This window comes from Phaseolus vulgaris, chromosome 4 (genome assembly GCF_051622355.1).
Source record: "Phaseolus vulgaris cultivar YP4 chromosome 4, ASM5162235v1, whole genome shotgun sequence".
Classification (NCBI taxonomy): domain Eukaryota; kingdom Viridiplantae; phylum Streptophyta; class Magnoliopsida; order Fabales; family Fabaceae; genus Phaseolus; species Phaseolus vulgaris.
The window spans coordinates 31,683,686-31,706,220 of NC_143501.1; the positions used below are offsets into that span (position 1 = coordinate 31,683,686).

At 34.6% G+C, this 22,535-nt stretch overlaps 1 long non-coding RNA gene and 1 pseudogene across 2 annotated transcripts; one reads left to right on the plus strand and one right to left on the minus strand.

Moving 5' to 3' along the window:
* The window catches only part of LOC137838363 (uncharacterized), a 54,206-nt pseudogene extending 38,005 nt beyond the window's left edge, over positions 1 to 16,201 (minus strand).
* A 1,617-nt stretch (positions 16,202 to 17,818) lies between these two features.
* On the plus strand, positions 17,819 to 20,386 carry LOC137837365 (uncharacterized). Of its 2 annotated transcripts, none has more exons than XR_011085439.2 (5): positions 17,819 to 18,124; positions 18,234 to 18,496; positions 18,805 to 19,870; positions 19,968 to 19,994; positions 20,193 to 20,386. It is a non-coding gene; the product is annotated as an uncharacterized LOC137837365 (long non-coding RNA). The 2 variants fall into 2 exon arrangements; XR_016520349.1 differs by having other exon boundaries at positions 20,198 to 20,386.
* Positions 20,387 to 22,535: the final 2,149 nt, after the last annotated feature.

Genomic DNA, 22,535 nt, shown 5'->3' on the forward strand with positions numbered 1-22,535 from the left:
TTCATGTGTAATGCAAATGAAATTATTATTGATAGATTAGCTGTTGCATTCATGTATGGAAGAAAAGATTAGAGAAGTTTATAATTTTTCCTAATTTTCTTAAGCCTGGTGTTTCTGGCTTCAAGTTTACTTCTTCAAACCTCAAATCTGAAGTTGAATACAAAGACTAAACAACATTTCTTGCAGTAGAAGTGTGATTTGGGTTTTGCCTGTGAGAATCTGGATATAAGCTGGTCTAATACGCGGAGAACTTTCAACTTTAGTTAGTCTTTCACATGTGGTCGTAATATGATATTCCTTCAATTGTATGTTGAAGTCGTAAACTGTTTCTGTTAGGCAAGGATTTTTTTCCTTCATTGTACGGACCATCCTCACGTCTGCTATCATATCTATAACATTACTTAAACATTCTCAGAAGTCATCTGAATAAATGCAAAATGTTAAATTATATCTACACCGAAGGAATTGACCTCAAATTATATATCTAAATAAATGTTTATATGTAAACAGGTAACACTATGCTTGTTATCTGGGCCTTTGACTGAAGTTATATCCAGAAAATGTTTAAGAACAGATATATCATCTTTCTCCATAAAAGTATTATAAAAAGGTCAAATTTACAACTTTGCTTCTAGTAGGATTTAGGAAGTTGGACATTGACCATTGAAGCCGGCATAGTGCGGAGAATAGGAACTTTTAGCCAGTCCTCTTCCCCAAAAGAAAGAGCTAGCCTAAGCAGCATCTAATTAGAGAGGAGTGAAGTCACCATTAGTCACCATTTTCTTTGTGGTGTTTGTGTTTTCCCTCCATTGCACTCAAGATTATCAAATCCTAGGGTTAACTCCTAAACCCTTACAAGTTTAGGGTCTGTTGAAGGGTCATGAGTCGACTTGGGAGTAAACTCGTTTTTCAGTAAACCCGGTGCAGACTCGGTGAACTCGCGAGTTCGAGACCGAGTCATCGAGTAGTGAAAAAAAAGCTCAAAACAGTGTGTTTCATGCTTCACGTTCACACTGTCATCTTCCTCACTACTGTCGCGCTAGCATCCTAGTTGCACCGCGCTGCTTGCCGCGCATCCACCTTCCAGTCATCGCGCACCACACATCCTCGCTGTCGTGCTACTCGTGAAGCACCGCAGGTATGTGTTACAGTTGTTGTGGGTCATGGGACTTAGGTTTCAGGGTTGGAAAATTAGGTGAGATTGGGTTTAGGGTTAGGGATTTTAAAATTGGGTTGGGGCTTTTTAGTTGATTGGGGTAGAGTTATTTTTAGGTTGAGTTTGGGGATTTTTGGGAAGATTAGGATTTTTAGCAGATTGGATTTTTTTTAATTGGGAGTTTTGGACAGATTGATTTTTTTTAGATTTTTGGCAGATTGATTGTTATTTTTTTTAGATTTTTGGCATATTGTAAGATGTTTTGAAGTGGTGTAAGATTGTAAAATTATTTTTTTTTCTTAAATTTTTTATGTGAAGTAGATTCTTACGTGTCTACATGTCAGGGTTACGAGTCGGGTTTACAGGCTTTCCACGAGTTTGAGTAGACCCGAGAATCTAAGTAATCTCTTTATTAGGAGTAGACTCTCTAGTCTGATAACCTTGGTTGCACTAATAAAGTGTGATTTAACTTTCAAGGACATCTATTTAATATTTAAATGTTTGGTAGTTCAGCTATGGTTTCCAGTAGTATGGTATGAGGAACATAGTGGTTTTTTCTATCTAAGGAAAAGGGTGAGAAGCTAATAAAATTAAAATCATGATAATCATGATGTTACCTATGATTGATAGAGAAGCAAAGAACCCTATGAAAGGAATTTGAGGTGTTGGGATAAAAGTAGGGCCGAATTGTTATGTAGTAGCTTAACTAGAAGTGTGAAAAATTCGCAAGGAATTTGATAGTATAATTTTAGTGAAACACTGATTACACACCATGAGAAATTCTCCTAGGCATCTTTTCACTTAAAATCTCCTAGCTTTTGAAATTATATTCGATGTCCTTATCTTGAGAAGGGGCATTTCTTCATAATGATAATTTTTTTGTTTTGTAACCTGGTGGTAGGTTTGAATCCTAGAAACAGTTTAAAATTGCCTACGGAGACAAGATTAGTTACATCCTTTAGGATAAGTTTTGGATGATATTTGAAAATGCTTCTCAATAAATAACGATTTTTAGAAAAGAAAAATAAGAAGAAAAAAAGGAAATTGACTTCTTTTCAAATTAAAATTAATTTGTGTATAAACTATTTTATAAAAAAATTAGGTGACTTTTCTAAATTTTTATTTTTAATTTGTATACATGTGAATTTAAACTTTATAAAAAATACATTTATTTTTCTTCATCTTTTTCTTTTTTTTTTATTCTTTTTTATGAAAAGTTTGTCCATACAGCTATTGAGTATATTTATCTTCTATGAACTTCAGTATGCGAAAAAGCTACCTATTGAATTTTGTTCTATTTCCAAATTGACACTATTACCTTCAATTTAACAGAGATCTTCACAATTTCTATTTCGAAAGAGAATTTCATAGTTTTTGAGAATAAAATTTGAATTGAACTTATTTCAATTTGTTTTATTTTTTAAATATTTTATTTGAATACAATCATTTAAATTTATTAAATTTTAAATAAATATTATTTAAATATCAAAGAATTTAACATGGGTGTCTAATGAAAAATAATCAATCAACGAAACAATAACTGTGAGAACAGTCAATCGAAAACATTTAATTCACATCCACTAAAAAATAATCATTCCAACAATTTCTTGAGGTTAGTAAAATCGATAATATCCCAACAAAAATGGAGTAAGGAAGAATATATGAAGAAAACATATATTTTGGACGAAATTTAGAATTCTCTTGTAAATTTAATAATTTTAATTTTCTTAAAATATCTAAATAACATATTTTCTTGTAAAAAAATTAAAATTACCGGTAGAAATAAATCAGCTTCTTCGAATAGCTTATTGAAAAACTATTAATGTATTAAATATTGAGAGCGTGGTTAACCTTCTCCAGGCTTTGGTTATCGGAATAAAGAACCTTTGGATGTGTATCTTCTGGGTGGCGATTAGTGGGTAGAGATGGGAACGATAGCATGTACATTTGGCATTTTAAAAAGAGAATCTTTGGTGACAAAAAGGAAAGAAAGAAAGAAAGAAAGAAACAGCATCTTTGAATAATGATGTTACTTATCTTTTTTTTTTTTTCTTATCATGATTCCTGTGAGCATCTGGAATGCGTGCTGGCCTTCAATGGAATATTTTGAATTGTTTAGGTTTAGTGTGTATGAGAATAGCATATGATTTCCCTGCTGCACAACTCCATTTCCAAACCTTCCACAACTACATTACATCTGTAGGACAAGTTTCACGTCCCAACCAAACTCCTTAAGAAATTTCTGTTAGTATAAACATCATTTTTGCTTTCTGTTAATCTCATCAGGGCTAACATGAGAGTGAAATATTGGATATATGGATTTGGTGGAATTTATATAGTTTTATTTTTTTATATTTTCAGAAATCTTAATTTGGATTTTATAGTCCATAATGTTTCTGGATTGGATGTTTAATAATGTTGAGGGAAGTATCTCAATATATTTTAGAATGCTTGTTCTAGAAAATATTTCATATGTTCTAACTTTTAGAAAACTTATTCTAAAAATTTTGTTTTGGAAGAAGATTTACTTATATAAATAATCCCAAAGTCACCATGGAGATATATTGTTTTAAAAATTACGAAGGTGCAGGAAGCAAAAATAATCTTGTTTCTATTGTTTTGGGCCTCTGGCCCGTGAACTTTGATATTGGATCAGTTTACCGAAACATTATAGCCAATTGATTCTAGTTGAAAGACGAAAATGTCCTAAAAAAATGAGGTGCATACAAAAATAACTTTCGGACTCCCTTTTCCAGAATATGTGTTATGGATTTTTATTCCAAAACAAATTTTTTGTATTATGGATTTTTTTATCCGGAATGAGCTTTTCATTTTTATTTTCAGATTTTCATTTCCAGAACACAATAATCTCTCTTCCGGATCTTCTTTTCTAAAATGTATTATTTTCAATTCCAGATTTTTTATCCGAAATTTTTGTTTTCAGATGTTTATTTCCAAAACTCAATAACCTCTTCCAGAATTATTTTTTCAGAATATATTATTTTCAATTCTGGATTTTTATTTTCGGGATAAAGGGTATTTTTGGAAATTAAAAAAATATGTTGGGTGCAGGTTAAAAATGATTGGGTGTAGGAAGCATTTGCCAACATTATATTGGCAAACAGTGGGTTACTTGAAATTCGTTATGAAAAATTGCCTATCAACTCCATATCTTCTTCTCCCACTCCATAATTTTTTGTATTTCCAAAAATATCCCTGATGCTTGTGTTGTACCTGATTGAATCTGAAGCAGTTCCTGCAAAGCATAGTTTTAAGCAAAGCATAGAACTTCTGATATTTGATTAGCACAAAAACAAGTATAGGAATTCAGAGCATAATATCATAGTAATCAACAAACAAATATAGGAGCAAAAACCTATAAGGTTTCACTCATCCAAACTGTTTTGCAGAAAATAAAAACTGAAATCAAACACAGCATATATCTCCCCCTATTTGTCTTCACAAATAGACAAAGAGAAGAGATAAAACAAGATAATTGTTTTGAATACATTAGAATTAAACAACAAAAGCAACAAAAAGAAAACTGATACAACCACCAAAAAAACAATCGGTTGTTTCGATACATCAACCGATTGTTTTTCTTCATTCATCATCATCAGCATATTGAAGATCAAAGATTTGGTTTTGTACAACCTCGATTTGTTCATCTAGAGTCATGAAGCGTGCATCCATGCTGTCAAACCTATTATCAATCCTCTAGAAATTGCTTGTACACAGATCATGGAGATTTCTTTGATTCTCCGCAAAGCTATCAAGCCTATTCATCATGAGTTCTTCAAAAGAAGACATGGATTGCATTCTTTCTTCTTGATTTCCAGCACTAGCAGTGGGTCCAGCATCTTGATGTGCTTCAGGTAGATCTTCATGTTGAAAATCCATATCTGCAGCATGTTCATCTTGTTCATGATCAGCAACAACACTAGATGAGGCACCAAAGTCACCATCTTTGCTAATCCATTTGCCACCTACTTTGGTAAAACCCATTTTGCTGAATGATCCATTGTTCAACTCTTGAGTTAACTTGACCAACTCAGATGTTTCATCCTCTAGGTTCACTTCAAAATAGAGTAGAAATTTAGATACCAAAACAGCATATGGATAGTGATAGTCACTTAACCTCATTGCCTTTTGCATGTGCTCTTTGATGTCGTGGATCCAATTAATTTTGATCTTCTTCATAATGCAGAAGATGTACACCAGATCCTCTTTAGTAAGAACAGAATGATTGCTCCCCCTTGGAGTTAGAATCCAAGTCACAATGTGGGCTAACAACCTTTCATCAAGCTTTAAGCCTCCAACCGAGCAAGTCCTAACTTGTGCATGTTGGTTCTTCAAGCAACTCTTGTAGTATTGGATTTTGTTGAAATCCTCCACTACTCCAAGGTTTCCCTTGTTAATCCTGAGGCCTGAGTACTTTAGACCAGCAACAACAGCCCGCACTTCATGGATTATCTCCATATCTACACCTTTTACATGAGAAACTAGGTTGTTTTCCTCAAACTTGAGATTTGTGTAGGAAACCCTTATTAAATCTGGGTAGATGTTTCCCTTCATCTCCAGGAACTTTTTGAGAGATTGATCTTTGAGCAGCCTCCTTACATTATCCAGCTTTTGGCTTTTCAGCCAATCAAAGCACAGAACCTTGGGGTTGTTTATCACTTTGGTGCTTGTTTCAAACCTATATCTCTCAATTAGATCATTGTCTCCAGAAAACCATCCTTCTAGCCTTCCTCCAGACCTTACAACTCTGGTTTTGACTCTCTTTGAGGTGGGAGGAATTGAGTCCATGATGGCAGAGAAGAAAATAGAGAAAAGCTCACTCACAGATTTTGCAAGAGATGTTGCAAGAGATGTTGTAATTGGTTGTTCTTGTGAAAGAGATCAGTTGCAACAGATTTTATAGCAGTAATAGAATTAAAAAGCATTCAATGACATGAGTGGGTACCAGATTTTCAAAGAGAGAGGACTTGACCCTGCCCAGCACAGAAAACGTAAGAAAAAGCTGAAAATCATATGGTCTTCACATGTGATCTTTGACTAGTCATTAAGGCTCTTGAATTTCCAAGATTTTGGAATATATTCCTTTATGACTGTTTGTAACTTCTCTCTGAACGTGATCAGCTTTCAACACAGGTTCATTGACCAAAGATTCTCTCTTTAAATTGATCTGCAACGAATAGAAATTCAAAATAGAAATTAAATTGATTTCTTCACAATGTTGTCAGGCTCAAAAGAATCGGTTGTTTTTCTGCAGTAGTTAAAACTGATTTTGAATTTTAACCATGACCAGAAAGAGTTCAAAGCGGATGAAGTTAAGCATTTTAAAGAAGATATTTAAACATGAAAAAGAACTTTAAAACAGAAATTAAGAACAGGGAAAAGGAAGGTCTTATCCTTTATGTTGTTCTTTTAATGAGCCATGTGCTTTGTGACCAAGAAGCCTATTTTAACTGTTGAGGGCCTTTGAACAGATGCAGATCATCGATTCAGCTTCAATGTTGGTCTTTTTCTTCCAAGAACTTGATCAGATGACTCAGTCCTTCACACTTCTTTAGATTTCCTGCACAAGCATGAGTTCAAGCAACAAGATTTGGTCCCTTCACAAATGTGGGTCCAATAGGTTTCTTTTTCTCATTTGGAACCTCACATCCTTTAGGAATCCATTTCATGTAGCCTCTAGGAACAGAGAACTTTCTTATTTTGCAAAATCTAACCGAATGGCCCTTCTTCATGCAATAAAAGCATGTAACAACCGGTTGTTTCGATTTAACAATCGGTTGTTTTACTGGCTTTCTTAATTTTTTTTTTTTAAAACTTATCTTGTTGGTTCTGTGGATTGAAATCTAAACCAGCCTTTCCAAAAACCCAACTTTGACATGCCAAGACATTCTCAAAGTTAGATGTCCCTTTTGAAAGCTTGTCCACAGTGTCAACAAGATAATGAACCTTTTTCTCAAGATTTTCACAATTTTTGCAAATGAGAGTGTCACACTTGATAGAGGTTTTTTTAAATGATTTTCCAGGTTTTTGAAATCATTTTTTGATTTTTCAATCTCATCTTCAAGTGATTTCACTCTCTTTTCCAGCCAGCTGTTAAGTTCTTTCAATCGGTTGTTTGAAAGAACCAATCGATTAGCTTCATCATGAGTTTCTTGAAAAGCTTCAAGCAATTCACTATAATTTTGTTCATTTAAAGAAGCACATGAACTTACCTCACTTGAGCTACAAGATTCATCATCTTCTTCAACAATCAAGCAGATGTTAGCTTTCTCATTTTCACTTGATGAAGAACTTGATGATGATACCTCATTTTCATCCCAAGCTATGTAGGCTCTCTTTGTTTTCCCTTTCTTGTCTTTGTGGCTAGACTTCTTCTCCTTGCTTTTGTTTGGGCAATCTGCCTTTATGTGACCTTGCTCACCACAGCCAAAACAGGTATAGTTATTTGAATTAAAATCATTTGATTTCTTGTTTCCATACCTATCTTTGTTGTTGTCCTTGTTGTGGTTCCTCTTCAAGAATTTGCTAAATTTTCTTGATAGCAAGCTAAGGTTTTCCTCATCACTATCATCACTGGATTCTTGTTTGCCTTTGTGCTTGGAAGCTTTTAAGGCTATGCTCCTTACGTGCTTGTCTTCACTTTCTTGAACATTGAGTCGATTCATCTCTAACTCATGTTCTCTAAGCTTGCCAAACAAAGAAGCCATACTCAATGATGTTAGATCTTTAGATTCGGAAATAGCAGTTACCTTGGGTTGTCATGCTCTATCAAGACATTTCAAAATCTTGATATTTAGCTCTTCCTTTTCAAAGGTCTTGTCAAGGCTCATGAGATGATTGATGATATACGTGAATTTTTTCTGCACCTCAGCAATTGTTTCACCTTTGAGCATTCTGAACATCTCATACTCTTGGATTAGAGTATGCTTCCTAGCTCTCTTTACCTCATTTGTACCTTCATGAGTTACTTCCAAGGTGTCCCACATTTCTTTTGATGTTTTGCATTGAGAGACCCTGAAAAACTCATCATAATTTAAAGCAGAGGTTATTATATTTTTGGCAATGCAATCGAATTTGGCCTTCTTGCTTTCTGAATCAGTCCATTGAGACCAAGGCTTTTCAATGGAAGATCCATCTTTTTCAAACTTTGGGACAAAAGGACCATTTTCAATTGCATTCCAATTTCCTCTGTCAAGTGATTCCATAAAGATTTTCATTCTCACTTTCCAAAATTGGTAGTTCAAACCACAAAACAGAGGTGGTCTGTTGATTGAAGCACCTTTCCCAAAAGGTAGTCTGTCAGCCATTTAAAAAAAACAATTTTAGGATCAACTTGAATAACTTTCAAGAACCAAGCTCTTGATGCCAATTGTTAGAATGAATGGCTTTAAACTAGATGGGGGGAGGGGGGGGGGGGGGTGAATGGTTTAAAGAGGGATTTCAAAAACTTTTAAGTCAAGAATGAAATTATCTCAAGAAACAGTTGATAAGGAACCCAGTTTGCCAAATCACAAAGCTAAAAGCACAACACCAGAAAAACAATCGGTTGTTTCGCAGAAACAATCGGTTGTTTATACCAGTATACAAATATCAAAACTGAATTTAAAGAGTTAAGGGAAAGAGAATGCACACAGATGTTTATACTGGTTCACTCTAAACCCAGAGCTACATCCAGTCTTCTCAGAAACCACTGAGGAATTCCACTAAGCAATCAAACCTAGATCACTTACAACACAACCAAGAAAGTGACCTTGATCCCCTCAAGACACACACTTCTCTTGGCCAACACACCAATACTAAGAATGTTGATCTTGATCCCCTCAAGAACACACAACACTTCTCAACAAACACACAGAAGAAACTTGTTCAACAGATACAAGGATTACACTTGTTACAAAAGCAAATATGAAATCAATACAAGCAGAAATCCTATCTCACACTCTTTGATCAATCTCAATCTCTAAGCAACCTCAACTCTTTCAAAATTAGAATCTTTTCTTGTTTAAACTTCAAAACTGTTTTACTGTTTTATATCAAAGATTGTTGTTTGTTATCAAATCTTAACAAACTATTAATTGCCTTTAAAGATTGGTCAAAGCATTAAAGACTGAAGCGTAATCAGTTAGAATCATTTAAAGCTCAGTCAAAACAAAAACCATTTTTCTATTATGGTACCAAAACAAACAATCAGTTGTTTCTTTGAATCAATCAGTTGTTTTGCTTTTAACAGCTCAATCATTTGAAAAACAGTTTTCAATCTTTTCTCAAAACACTTAAGTATAAAACAATAGGTTGTCTCGACAAAACAATCGGTTGTTTTTCACTTAGTTTGAAAAACACTTTTCTTTTAAAAAGATTGACCCCAGATCCTATCTAAGATAGCTCAGCAACAGCAAGCACAACCTAGCCTTCAACATCCTTCAAAGGGTTTGGATTCTTCAAAGCTTGAACACCACTTGGTTCAACAGTTTAGGGATGATCTTCAAAAACGTCCTAAAGGTTATCTGAAGAAGAGGATTTCTCTACAACCATGGCCTGTATCTAGAATTCACCCATGTGAACTCCCCAAGCTTCATGAACATAAGTTTGTTTCACATCCTAAGCATAGAAATATTTTCTATGGGAACAAACTAACTAGGTTATTTGTAGGAGTTCTAAATTCGAGGACGAATTCTTTCCAACCTGAGGGGTATGATACAAACCAAAGCAACCAACAGATGACTAAGGACACATCAAGCACCTCACAAAAAGGTCAGTCATCTCAGTATACAAAGTCAGACCCCACCAAACCTCCTCAAGAAAGCATCAGCGGAAGAAAAAGCTATAAACTAGAATATCAGAAGTTCTTCCTTTTGGTCTTTTCCACAAGAGAAAAGTTATGTAAATAAATTGGGCTAACTTTAGGGGTCCAAATAGCAAAGATAGGCTAGAATAAGGTGACTTTAGCATATTAGGGGGTATGGGTAGCATTTTAGCTTGTTCCTAGCCTTTTTGGAAGGCATTTTGACCTAGTTTCTAGAAGAACAAGCCTAGGATGCTGGTTTGACTTAGTCAAACCCTAAGGCTGCCCATTTTTTTCCCTTTTCCCATCCTACCCATTTAGCTTGTTCTCCAAGGCTCCTTCACCTATAAATAGGAGGCCTACCTAGTGTATTTGACAAGTTGAAATTAATAGAAGAAGAGTTACTCTGCACAAATTGTGTGAGGTGTTAGTGAGGTTTGAATTCCTCTTAGCATTTAGGTCTTATCTTGTGAGTATTGAGAGCTCTCAAGTGGCGGCTAGCATCACTTATCTTGGAGGCCAATCACACTCCAAGTGGCGTGCTCCACTTCTCAAATTCATCACATAAGCTTTCTCCTTCCTTTATCTATTCTTCCATTGTCATTTCATTTTTAATCTTTGTATCATGTTCTTGTTTGGTTTTTCTTCTATTCAACAATTCTATTTGTTTTCCTTTCCTTGTTCTTTAATTCTGCACCTTCTAGCATCATTTTAACCTTATAATTGTCTTTTCCTTTTGCTATTGTGAAGTGAACCTTCACACTTACTTAACCACTTGGTTAAATTCGTGTCCAGTGGGGATCTTCTTAGAGTTCTCACCATATTCTTTCTTAAAATCCCAATCTAAGTAAAATGTCACACCAAAAATGAACAATTCTAAAATCAACTCACATCAATCTGCCACCTCCAGATCAAAAAGTTTGCAAATTTCTCACAAGTCTTAACGTGGTATTTGAAACCACCTTCCTCCTAGACAAAGAGTTCTCTCCCAAAGTCTTAAAGACTTACACCGGTACTCTTCATTCTCTACTCTTGATAGTATTAACTTTACCATTGTTACTGATTGCTTCCCATCCATTACTAAGATGGATTTCTCTCAGCTTGGCCTGGGTAAGACCGTGGTCAACGGGCAACTTGTAGAATACTAGAATCCTTCGTGTAACTGAAAACATTTAAAACACTTCAAACAGTATTGCACAATTTATTTTAAAAGCACTTTCTATTTATGCATATTAACTGTGATTTTGCCTTACTGGTCTAGCTACTTACCTTAGTGAATTGCAACTAGTGTAACCAATGCCTACTTCGTTAGCCAACTTAGTGAAACACAATTAACATGAGTTCCAATACCTATTGATAACATACCAATCTAACACTTGTGCTAACCCACCCAGCTAGAATGACAATAGGCTTAATGCATCAATCAAGCACGAAAAATCACAATGCTCTTTAAAGAATTAACCTTTCGATAAAGCATACCCTCTGGCCGCAAAGAACCCCCTGACTCGCATAAGTGCTCTTCAACTACTTGAGTAGAGATTATATGCTTTGACCTTGATAAACATGGCCTCATATACTTAGAGGACCGCACCTTTTCCAAGCTTGGTCTTTTCAACCTGCACTAAGAATGATTCGTTTATCTTCTTGAGGCATCTAACTCGGGTGTTGGCTTACACCAAGTCAACTCCTAAACAATCACCTTTACGTGGAGCATCTGACTTGGGTGTTGGCTTACACATCAAGTCAACTCCTAAAATATCACCTTTATTTGGAGCATCTAACTCGGGTGTTGGCTTACACACCAAGTCAACTCCTAAACAATCACCTTTATTCGGAACATCTAACTCAGGTGTTGGCTTACACACCAAGTCAACTCCTAAACAATCACCTTTGTTGCACATTACTACCCCGTAGAGTGCTCGAACTCGGGTGATCGCCCTCTCGACGGACTACCCTGACTTCTTAGACAATTTTAGTCTCAACATTCATCTGCAGAGCGCTAGAGCTCGGGTGGTCTTACCAACGCTAAGGTGGGTCGTATTACCTGCCTATACATGACCAATTTTCTCACAGAGTGCCTACTCGGGTAATCTCACCGAGATAGGTCGTCTTACCTGTTTCAAACAAAACATTAGTTATGGCTGATTGAGCTTCAGAGCGCCTGACCTCATAATCTTCCCAAGGAAAGGTCGTCTTACTTGAATTACGTTTGACTTCAGTGCGCTTGGACTCGGAATCTTACCATGAAAAGGTTGTCTTACCTGAATTATGCAAAAACTATTCGTGCACAGAGCGCCTGCTCGGGTAATATCACCGAAACAGGTAGTCTTACCAGGCATTAAGAAATTAGCTATGCACCCATGGCGCTCACCTACATAATCTAATCGAGGAAAGTTGTCTTATCGTGTGCTACTCAAATAAATGATTCTAATGCATCACTTTTTAAGAACAATTTTTCATTGGGTAACCTCGTTAAAAAACCCTCGTAAAGGAAAAAAAGTGTTCCCTTAATCACTACATTGTTCACAAGGAGAGAATTAACAAAAATGTCTTAACTGAAATAAAATTTAAGGTTCACCCTGTTCCATGTTCGAGGTATAGCTCCTCCCTCGAGGATTTCGAGCCTGTAGGCTTTGTTCCCGAGCACCTTCACCATGCGGAATTGACTAATCCATTTTGGAGACAACTTATTCTTCAGCTGATAGGGGTAAGCCTTTCGCATCACCAAGTCGGCAACCCGGAACTGACGAGGCTTGAACTTGGTCTTGTGCTTCAGCTCCACCCTTCTCTTCAAGGCCTCAGAATTGATGTGAGCTTGTTTGCGCACTTTGTCTAGCAGATCCAGGTTCACCCTCCTTCCTTCGTTAGACTCTTCTATCACAAAGTTTCGAAACCGAGGATAGCTCTCTTGAATCTCTACTAGTATCATGGCGTTTGACATATGTACCAGACTAAAGGGCGTTTCCTTAGTTGTTGACTGAGGACTAGTGATATGAATCCAAATAGACATGACAATAAAATAGGGAATTTAGGGTTACGGAACGGAATAAATTCAAAACAGTAACAATAAAAACCTAGATAAAGGAAGAGGCCACAAATAAAGTTTGATAAGCCTAAGGATGATCGTCACAAGAATTGGTGGATTCTTGATAAGATCGCAAGATACAGGGAAAAACCCTAGCAGAGAAACACTCTATAAAATTATCAAAATATTCATCCCCCTAATCTGAGTTTCAACAGTGTATAAATTACAAAGGTCTTTTCTTGTTTGTAAGAAAATAAGACGATACTACAATCCTTATATTTCAAGAATGATCATTTGTCCCAGTGGTTAGGTTGATATTATTTTATTTTAATATTCCAATCTTGTTGTGCGTGGCCCTTGGGCTTGGATGTCCGCATCATTCCCTCCCTCTTGAAAAAGACTTGAAGTTAAATCCAAAGCTTCATCACCTGCAATAAAAGGAGACAAATCAGACACATTAAAAGTGCTACTCATATTGTACTTACTTGAAAGATCAATCTTGTAGGCATTGTCTTTAATCATTTCTAACACTTGAAAAGGTATTGGAGCTTGGATTTTCTTTGTCTACATAACATTTCTTTCCTCATGTGTACCCAGACCCCATCTCCAGGATCAAAGATTACTTTCTTTCTTCCTTTGTTAACGTGTTTAGAAGAACCTTCAACTTGTGCTTCAACCTTGTTATGTTGCTTTCTCACATAGTCAACCTTAGCCTGTGTATCTTTATGCTTTAAAACATAAATTTTAGGCATAGTTAACAAATCTATTGGAGTTAAAGAATTTAATCCATACAAAATTTCAAATGGATCACAATTCGATGTGTTGTCAACAACCATATTGTAAGCAAACTCAACATGATGTAAACATAATTCTTGGATAGCCGTCACCTTTTCATAATCTACATGAACTCCTTTGGCACTTACCACAAAACACAAGAATGCAATTTGTTCAGTACAAAATGTGCATTTCTCAATATTAACATACAACTTTTCTGTTCTAAGAACATTTAAAACAGCACACAAATGTTCCTCATGTAATTCCAAACTAGTGCTATAGATCAAGATGTCATCAAAATACACCACAACAAATTTGCCCAAAAATTCTCTCAAAACATGGTTCATTAATCTCATAAAAGTGCTTGAGGCATTTGTTAGCCCAAATAGCAACACACGCCAGTCATACAATCCATATTTTGTTGTAAAGACAGTTTTCCATTCATTCCCATTCCTAATCCTAATTTGATGGCAACCACTTCTTAAGTCAATTTTTGAAAAAATACAACCACCATACAATTCATCCATTAAATCATCTAACCTGGGAATATGGTGTTTATATTTAATGGTAATGTTATTGAGTGCTCTGCAATATGTGCACATCTTCCAATAACCATCATTTTTAGGCACCAAAATTACTGGAACAACACATGGGCTCATGGTCTCTTGTACCCATCCTCTGTTCATCAATTCTTCAACTTGAGTTTGGATTTCCTGTAAAACAAAATCAACACTAGGAAGAAAATTAATTTGGTTAGAATGGTCAGCAACCAAAGTGTTGTTTTTGCAATAAGGTAAATAAAGAGGTTTGCTAGAAAGTAGCAACTTCTTCACTTCATTCACTTTCAGTAATCCACTCATTTTTCTCTCATGTGTTTCTCTCTTTTTAAGTGTTTCACTCTTGCTCTGTTTAGGTGTTTCACTCATCTCTCTTTTCTCTTGGACTCTCTTTTCTCTCAATTTGATTTGATCCTCACACACCTCTCTAGGAGATAAGGGTTTGAGAATGATCTTCTTATTATTCTGCATGAAAGAGATTTTATTGGTGAAACCATCATGAATAGCCTTGGTGTCAAACTGCCACGGCCTCCCTAACAAAATGTGAGTTGCCTCCATTGGAACCACATCACACAAGACATTGTCATTATATTGTCCTATGGATAGGTTCACCTCCACTTGCTTACTCACTGTCATCTCTCCATCTTCACTAAGCCATTGAAGCTTGTTTGGCCTTGGGTGCGGTTTTGTCTCCAAATTGAGCTAGCTACATTGGTGCAACTTCCTCCATCAACTATGAGTGAACATATTTTCCCTTGAATGGAACATCTAGTATGGAAAATATTTTCCCTTTGGGTTTGGTCCAAAGCTTGCATTTTGCTTCCCATAAGCCTTCAAATCATGAACAAATCACCCTCCAATGTATCCAACTCCACCTCTACCTCTTCCTTCTCTTCTTCACTTGAAGGTTCACTGACTATTTGTGTCTTTGATAAAGTGATCATATTCTTTTTTGTTGGACATTCTGAAGCATAATGTCCTCTTCCCAAGCATTTGAAACATTTTACCTCACTTGTTTTCCTTTTAGGTGGTGAGTTACTATATTTATGAGGTGACTTCCCACTTGAAGATGTGACTGAACTTGAGGGAACTCCTTTATCCTTCATCGCCTTATCCTTCCAATTGAAATTTTTATTATTGTTAGAACTCCTCATGATTCCCTTCCTCTTGAGTTGTTGTTCTACTTGGTTAGCCTTGTGCAACAACTCTTTCATGTCAACATACTCTTGCAGCTCCACAACATCCCTAATATCATGATTCAATCCATTCAAAAATCTTGCCATGATTGCTTCGTTTTCTTCATTCTTTCCAGCTCTAAGCATGGTCACCTCCATCTCTTTAAGATACTCCTCCACACTTCTATTCCCTTGAGTAATTCTTTGAAGTTTGAGTTGCAAATCCCTATTGTAGCTTGCTGGAATATATCTCTTCCTCATAATCCTTTTCATTTCTTTCCAAGTGTTCACCATGGGTTCCTCATATCTAATTCTCTCCCTTTGGTATTTATTCCACCAAGTTAAGGCATAATGTGAAAATTCAGCTGCTGCCAACTTCATCTTCTGCTCCTCATTATACTCATTGCAAGCAAACACATGCTCTACTTTAATTTCCCACTCCAAGTAAGCATCAGGATCACTTTTCCCATTGAATGTGGGAATATTTAATTTTATTCCATCAATTCTCAGAGTTCTTTGCTCTCCATCATTTTCTCTTCTCCTCCTCCTATCTCCTCCTCTATTTTCTGGATTTACTTGTTGTGCTTGCTCCATTTGATCCAACCTCTCATGGAGTCCATCACTTTGTTGTTTCATTATCCTTTCCAAGTGTTGTGTTAAGGCTTGCATCTGTAGTTGAGACATTCCACTATCTGACAGTTCCCTTGCCATGCTCAAGTAAACAGATTACAAATAACAATAAGTTTGGGCCTCACACCACTTTCTCACGTGTTTACACTCAACACTCGTGTTTCACACAATAAGGCTTTTTTTCTAATGATCACACTGCCTTTTACCACTCTTTCTCTACTTAAGGTTCTTACAAGAATCAAGCAATCAATAATCCAGAATCACTTTCAAAAGTAGCAATCAGAATCAATTAAAAATAATAGTAAAGAACAAAATAGTGAAGAACAATTTCACTATCGACAAACAAGCAAGACAATTAAAAACAGAAAGCAAAACAATATATAGAGAAAATAAAATATGTAGACAGGACACTTTTAGAATTTTTAACAAACACCAAGTATGCACTGAATAAGAACTATTTTTTTTTTTCTGTTTTCCTCTTGTTCTTTTTTTTTCTATTTCTGTTTTCCTCTTCTTCCTTTTTTTTTCCTCTTCTTTTCTTTTTTTCTATTATTTTTTCTGTTTCTGCTTTAAAAAAAAATAAAAAAATTATAAGTACCGTGAACAGTACACGTGAACAGTACGTGAACAGTAACGTGAACAGTACCGTGAACAGTAATGAGGGGAAGAAAAAAAAAATTCAGGATGCACAATTATATTATGACTCAAACCTTTGCTCTGAATACCAACTGATATGAATCCAAATAGACATGACAATAAAATTGGGAATTTAGGGTTACGGAACGAAATAAATTCAAAACAGTAATAATAAAAACCTGGATAAAGGAAGGTGCCACAAACAAAGTTTGATAAGCCTAAGGAAGATCGCCACAAGAATTGGTCGATTCTTGATAAGATCGCAAGATACAAGGAAAAACCCTAGCAGAGAAACACTCTCTAAAATTATCAAAATATTCGTCCCCCTAATCCACTACAAAAAAACTTGTATTTGGTGGCGGTTATAATATGGCGGTTATTAAAAACCGCCACAATTAACTGTATAATACGACAACTTCTTAACCGCCATAATCTTCCTTCGAAATGTGGCGTGTAGAACCGCCATAATTATCCTTCAAAATAAACGCTCTCCCATAATTCGTTCCCTCCTTCTTGACCTTCCTCTTTCCCAATATTTTTTTCGTATTTCCCTCTTCGAAAATATACAACTTTACTCTTTTTTTTTGTATTCCCCCCTCACATTTCCCTCTTCGAACCTTGTCCTCATTGAACCCCCTTCTCACCGCAACGCAACCCCTCTCACTGAAACTTCCCCTCTTTCGTATTCCCCTCTCTCAGCTAACCCCAATCGTTCTCATTCTCGTTCTATTCTCCTTCTCTTATCACCGCAACCCTTCTCTTCTCACTCTCACAGAAAACCCTTCACATTCTCACCGCAAACCCTCTTCTCATTCTCACTGAAACCTTTTTTCTCAATCTCACTGCTAATGTTCTCACTCTCACTGTTCTCAGTCTCACCGCAAACCATATCACCCTTCTCACTCTTCTCACAATGTTTGGCCGCCATTATCGCCGCAATCCTTGGTTCGTTGTTGCAACAGGTACGTGGAACGATCATTTTTTCTGGCAAAGTTATGTTTTTGTGTGTATTTTCTTCTGAATATAATTTTGAAGTTCCTAATTTCGAAACCCTCACCATCAATTCTTTTGTTCTTCATTTCCAAACCCTATATATTTAATCTCATCATCACGACCTTTGGCAATAAGCACCTCGCTCTTAAGGTAAGAACCCATTGACATTTTTTTTTTCTCTGAAATTGTGTGGTTTGTATGGTAAGGATATTCCACGAAGGAAAAGTTTTGATGTTTTTGGTTTCATATTTCGTTTTTGCTTCTGCCATCTCTTTATTATTTGTGGTGTTCTAATGAGAAATAGGGACATTGTAAGCATCACAATGTCACCAACAAGGACTCTGAGCATCATGATTTACACTTTTTTTGACACAGGTATATTTTTCACCCTTTTCATGTGTTCCATTGTTTTGCCCTGCATATTTATGTTGTAAGTGTTCGTTTCTTCATGAACAATGTCATTAAATCTTTTGTTAATCCCAAGGAACCCTGAGGAGATCCCATGGGAATGAGAACGAAGCTAATATCATTGTTGAGTCCACCAGAGTTGGAAGATGAGTATGATGCCTGTGATTAGCAAACTCTACTGTTCATCTTCTCAAACGGTGCTAAGGGTCAGGAGGGGGCCACATATGGTGAATGGAGGGGGTTGTTTTCAGGGTTGATGGTTGTGGAATTTATGGCACAAAGGTATAATTGATTCAAAAAGATGGGGAAGGAGATGCTTTACTTCTTGTGCATTGAAAGGTATGTGAAAAATTAATCTTAATCTTTATCAAGTTTTTCATAGAGTGTGCATGCAACGTGTTGTGTTTCTGTGTATATATATTTTAAGTTTATGATTAAGTTTCCATTTCTAGATTTTGGTGGTAAAAAAATATTAATCTCTTGCATTTCATATATCTTGAGATATATCATATATATAATCTAAACTAAATGTGTATATGTTTGATGGTTTAATTTGCTATATATTAGGAGTTTTAGTTTTACACGTGAGATTGATTTGGTATGCAATGATAAAATTTTCACATAAGTTAACTTTGTGTGATGTTCAGGGAGGCATGGTTGAGGCCCTTAGCATTTAAAAGAAGTGGAAAGGATAGCCTGAGGATATGACAGAGCCAGAGGATGTCATGATCGATCAACCATCCAATGTTTGCCCATTGAAGTATCTTCTCTCCTAAGCTCAAATCAATGTGGTTTGCTAAATGTCTAGGCTTTTACTTTCCAAATTCTAGATAGAATACCTGATTCATTTTATGGGGTTTGGTTTGCTAAGGAGTGCCATAAAACCTTAGTACTCCTATGACACTTATTAGAAAAACCTTTATTTTATTACTTCTTCCATATCTGTTGCTTTAGAATTTTTTTGGAAATGAGAATTTTTGTTGGAGATCAGTGATGGTCAATTCTTAGTTTATTTTCATTTTTTGGTTGTTTCCTTTGCTGCATGGTTTAGGTTGGAAGTAGCTTGAGCTGGAGCCAAAATTATGTGGCTAAACACTTTCTTTTTTGATAATTCTTTTCTAAAAAAGTTATAATGTTATACTTTATGTACAATATTTTAAGTAGTTTAAATGTTAGGCTTAATTAAATATCTTAAATAGGAAGGAAATGGGAGAAGATGGATAAAAATGTTGATGCGGATATTGTGATTGTGGGAGCTGGTATATGTGGTCCTGCAACAGCCCTTGCCTTTCACATGTTTCCTCTTTTTTAATTCTACTCTAAAACTATTAATATTGCTAATTTTATGTCATTGGTGAATATTACAATTTATTATTCATAAAGTATTTTAGGAGTTGAATCATGATTTGATACATTAATTGTTTCTTCCATGGCATACAAGATTTAGTAATTTTTGCAACCATTAGAATAACATTAATGGTTTCTTCCATGGAATACAATTAGATTGATTTTGCAACCATTAGTAATTTTTGAGTTTCCATTTTTATTACTGGATTATGAATTTTAAATGACATGGTCCAGCATGTAATGCTTCTATTTCTCTATTAAATATAATTTACACATCCAACCATAGTCATGATCTTAAGTCTCTTTATTTGATATTGGCCCTTTGTACGGTCTAGGGAAGGGAAGCATAGTGGTGTGATGTACATGGTATATATCATCCCTATTGACCTTTGATGTTCAAACTCTTTCTATTTAAATATTTATATTATTGATATATTAATTTGGTTATTGTTTTATTATTTAGACAGTTGCAGTTCTCATGAATCTAAAGGTAAATCCTAAAATTATAATTGATTTATAATTGTTGATTTTTATTAGCTGCCTTAATTCAATTTTATTGCCTTCATATAATTTTATTGCCTTCATATAATTTCTCTCTCTCATATTATACCTTGAATTTCATAATATAATATTGTTTTCATTTATTTTTCAAAAATTATCAATTAACTCTAAGCATATTTTAATTTAGTCCAGGCACCGGATGTTGGAAGTGGTGATGCATCATCAAGTCAGAATATTATGGGATCAAGTGGAGGCAATAAGACAAATTAGGATTGAAAGTGAAAGAATTTATATTTTGACAATGTAATTTACTTGTCGTTTGGATTAGTTTGACATTATTAACTTTGTTATCAATGAATAAATGAAATCATCTTTTGATTATTATGTTTAGCAATTTTAATTATATTATGAAATTAGTTTATGTTACAATTTAATTATATTATGAAATTTAATTATAATATGAAATTAAATAATATTATGAAATCAAATTATAAAATAGAATTAAATAAATTATTATAAATATTAAAAATAAAATTAAATATTTAATATTCGAATTATGACAGTTATAAAGTATAGTATAAATGTCATACAATACTGTATTAAGTGGCGGTTAAAACTGCCACTATTTACGTTAGAATTGATTTACCCAGTTTTAAAATTACGACATTTATAACTGACGTCAATTACATGCTTAAAACCGCCACTTTATACAATGCATAATATGGCGTCTGCTACAACGGTTCTCAAATGACCGCCACATTAAACTTTGTGGCGGCAAGAATTCTGGCGGTACGCGATACCGCCACAAACGTATAATGCGGCGGTTAAAAACGCCAGTTTTTGCAAAAATAACCATTGCATTATACACGTTTTTTTTGTAGTGATCTGAGTTTCAACAGTGTATAAATTACAAAATGTCTTTTCTTGTTTGTAAGAAAATAAGACGATACTACAATCCTTATATTTCAAGAATGATTATTTGTCCCAGTGGTTAGGTTGATACTCTGTACTTGGTCTTGAGTTCAAATCCTAACTCCAAAAAAAATAATAATAATATTTTATTTTAATATTCCAATCTTGTTGTGCGTGACTCTTGGGCTTGGATGTCCGCATCAACTAGCTTGATAAGTCCACAAAATTCGAGAAACCTCTTCTAACCAAGTTTCCTTGGCCTTCTCCAATTGGCTCGACTTCAATTGCCCAGGCAGTTCTAAAGTTTAGGCTACTTTTTTTTTTTGAAAAACTTTATCGTTTATCATCCTTATCCTGTTGTTTCCAATATTTCCGTCAATTGGGTGTTCCATGAAATATAAAACACATGAAGTATGAATGACAAATTGTAATAGAAAAGTTTAAATAGAATGTTTTACATCTTTTACTCGTTTATACCCATCATCAAGTTCCTGAGATTGTGATGAAACCTTTCCACATATAGATCCTTTTAAAGCTTTTCACAACAGGATTGATATATGAACACGTCTCTAGCTTAGGTGTTAAATGTAGTTGTTGACAATTTCAATTACCTACCTAACTGTTTCGGTGGTTAGTTTGTTACAAATTCATTATGGAAGTATATAAGTGATTTTGAACTGAAAGAATTTATTAAATAACAATTGAATGAGCACATAACTATTTTGTTCAGTTCAATTAAGAGCTTTTGCTGATTTGTTTTACAGAAATGTAACTATTATATATAAAATTAATATCATGCTATTTTAATTATAACATGGATATTAATATTTAAACTTTTGATGTGAATATATATGTAAAATGAATTTTTCTTTCACTTGATATCTAAAGTGTTGTTTTCATTAAACGGATTATGCATACACAACTTGTGGGAAGCTGCCTAATTAGAGATTGACTTGTTTTCTCTCATTCTTTTCTTTATGGGTTAAAACAAGATCTAAGGGATTAATTCAAGATTCTGTACAAGCTTTTTGAAAGCATCTTCATCAAATATGTCTTTGAGAACAAAATATAAAAACTATATTAAATTACAAACATATAATTAACATCTCTGCTGGAAGGTTGTTAATAGTTTCACCATGAAAAATAAACTGGCTATTTTTAAAATTTTCTTGAATTGTTATTTTCATCATATTTTCTTGATAATTACCCTGTTGTTTGGGAATAGGGTCATTTCTAAAGCAATACTGTAATGTGTGTCAATTGTATCTGGAATCTAGTTAAAAAGGTAGATATCTTTTCGAATTTTCTTTGTTTGAATCACAAAGTTTTGAGATTCTGTTGTTGGGAGAGTGTGAAGTTTTGGAGGCAACACTGTATTAGGTGATAGTTTCATGCTTATGCTTCTTAGAGTAATATATATGTTTATGTGATATTGTATTTGAATTTTTGATTTTTTTTTGACAGAGTGGTTGTATAAGAGTTGGAATATTTTTAATATTTTTTTATTGTTTGATAAAAAAATATAATTAATATTTCTAAAAATATACAAGTAATATTAACAATTTTTTACAATGTAAAGAGTTCCTCTTCAATTTATTTAAATCTAATTAAAAATAAT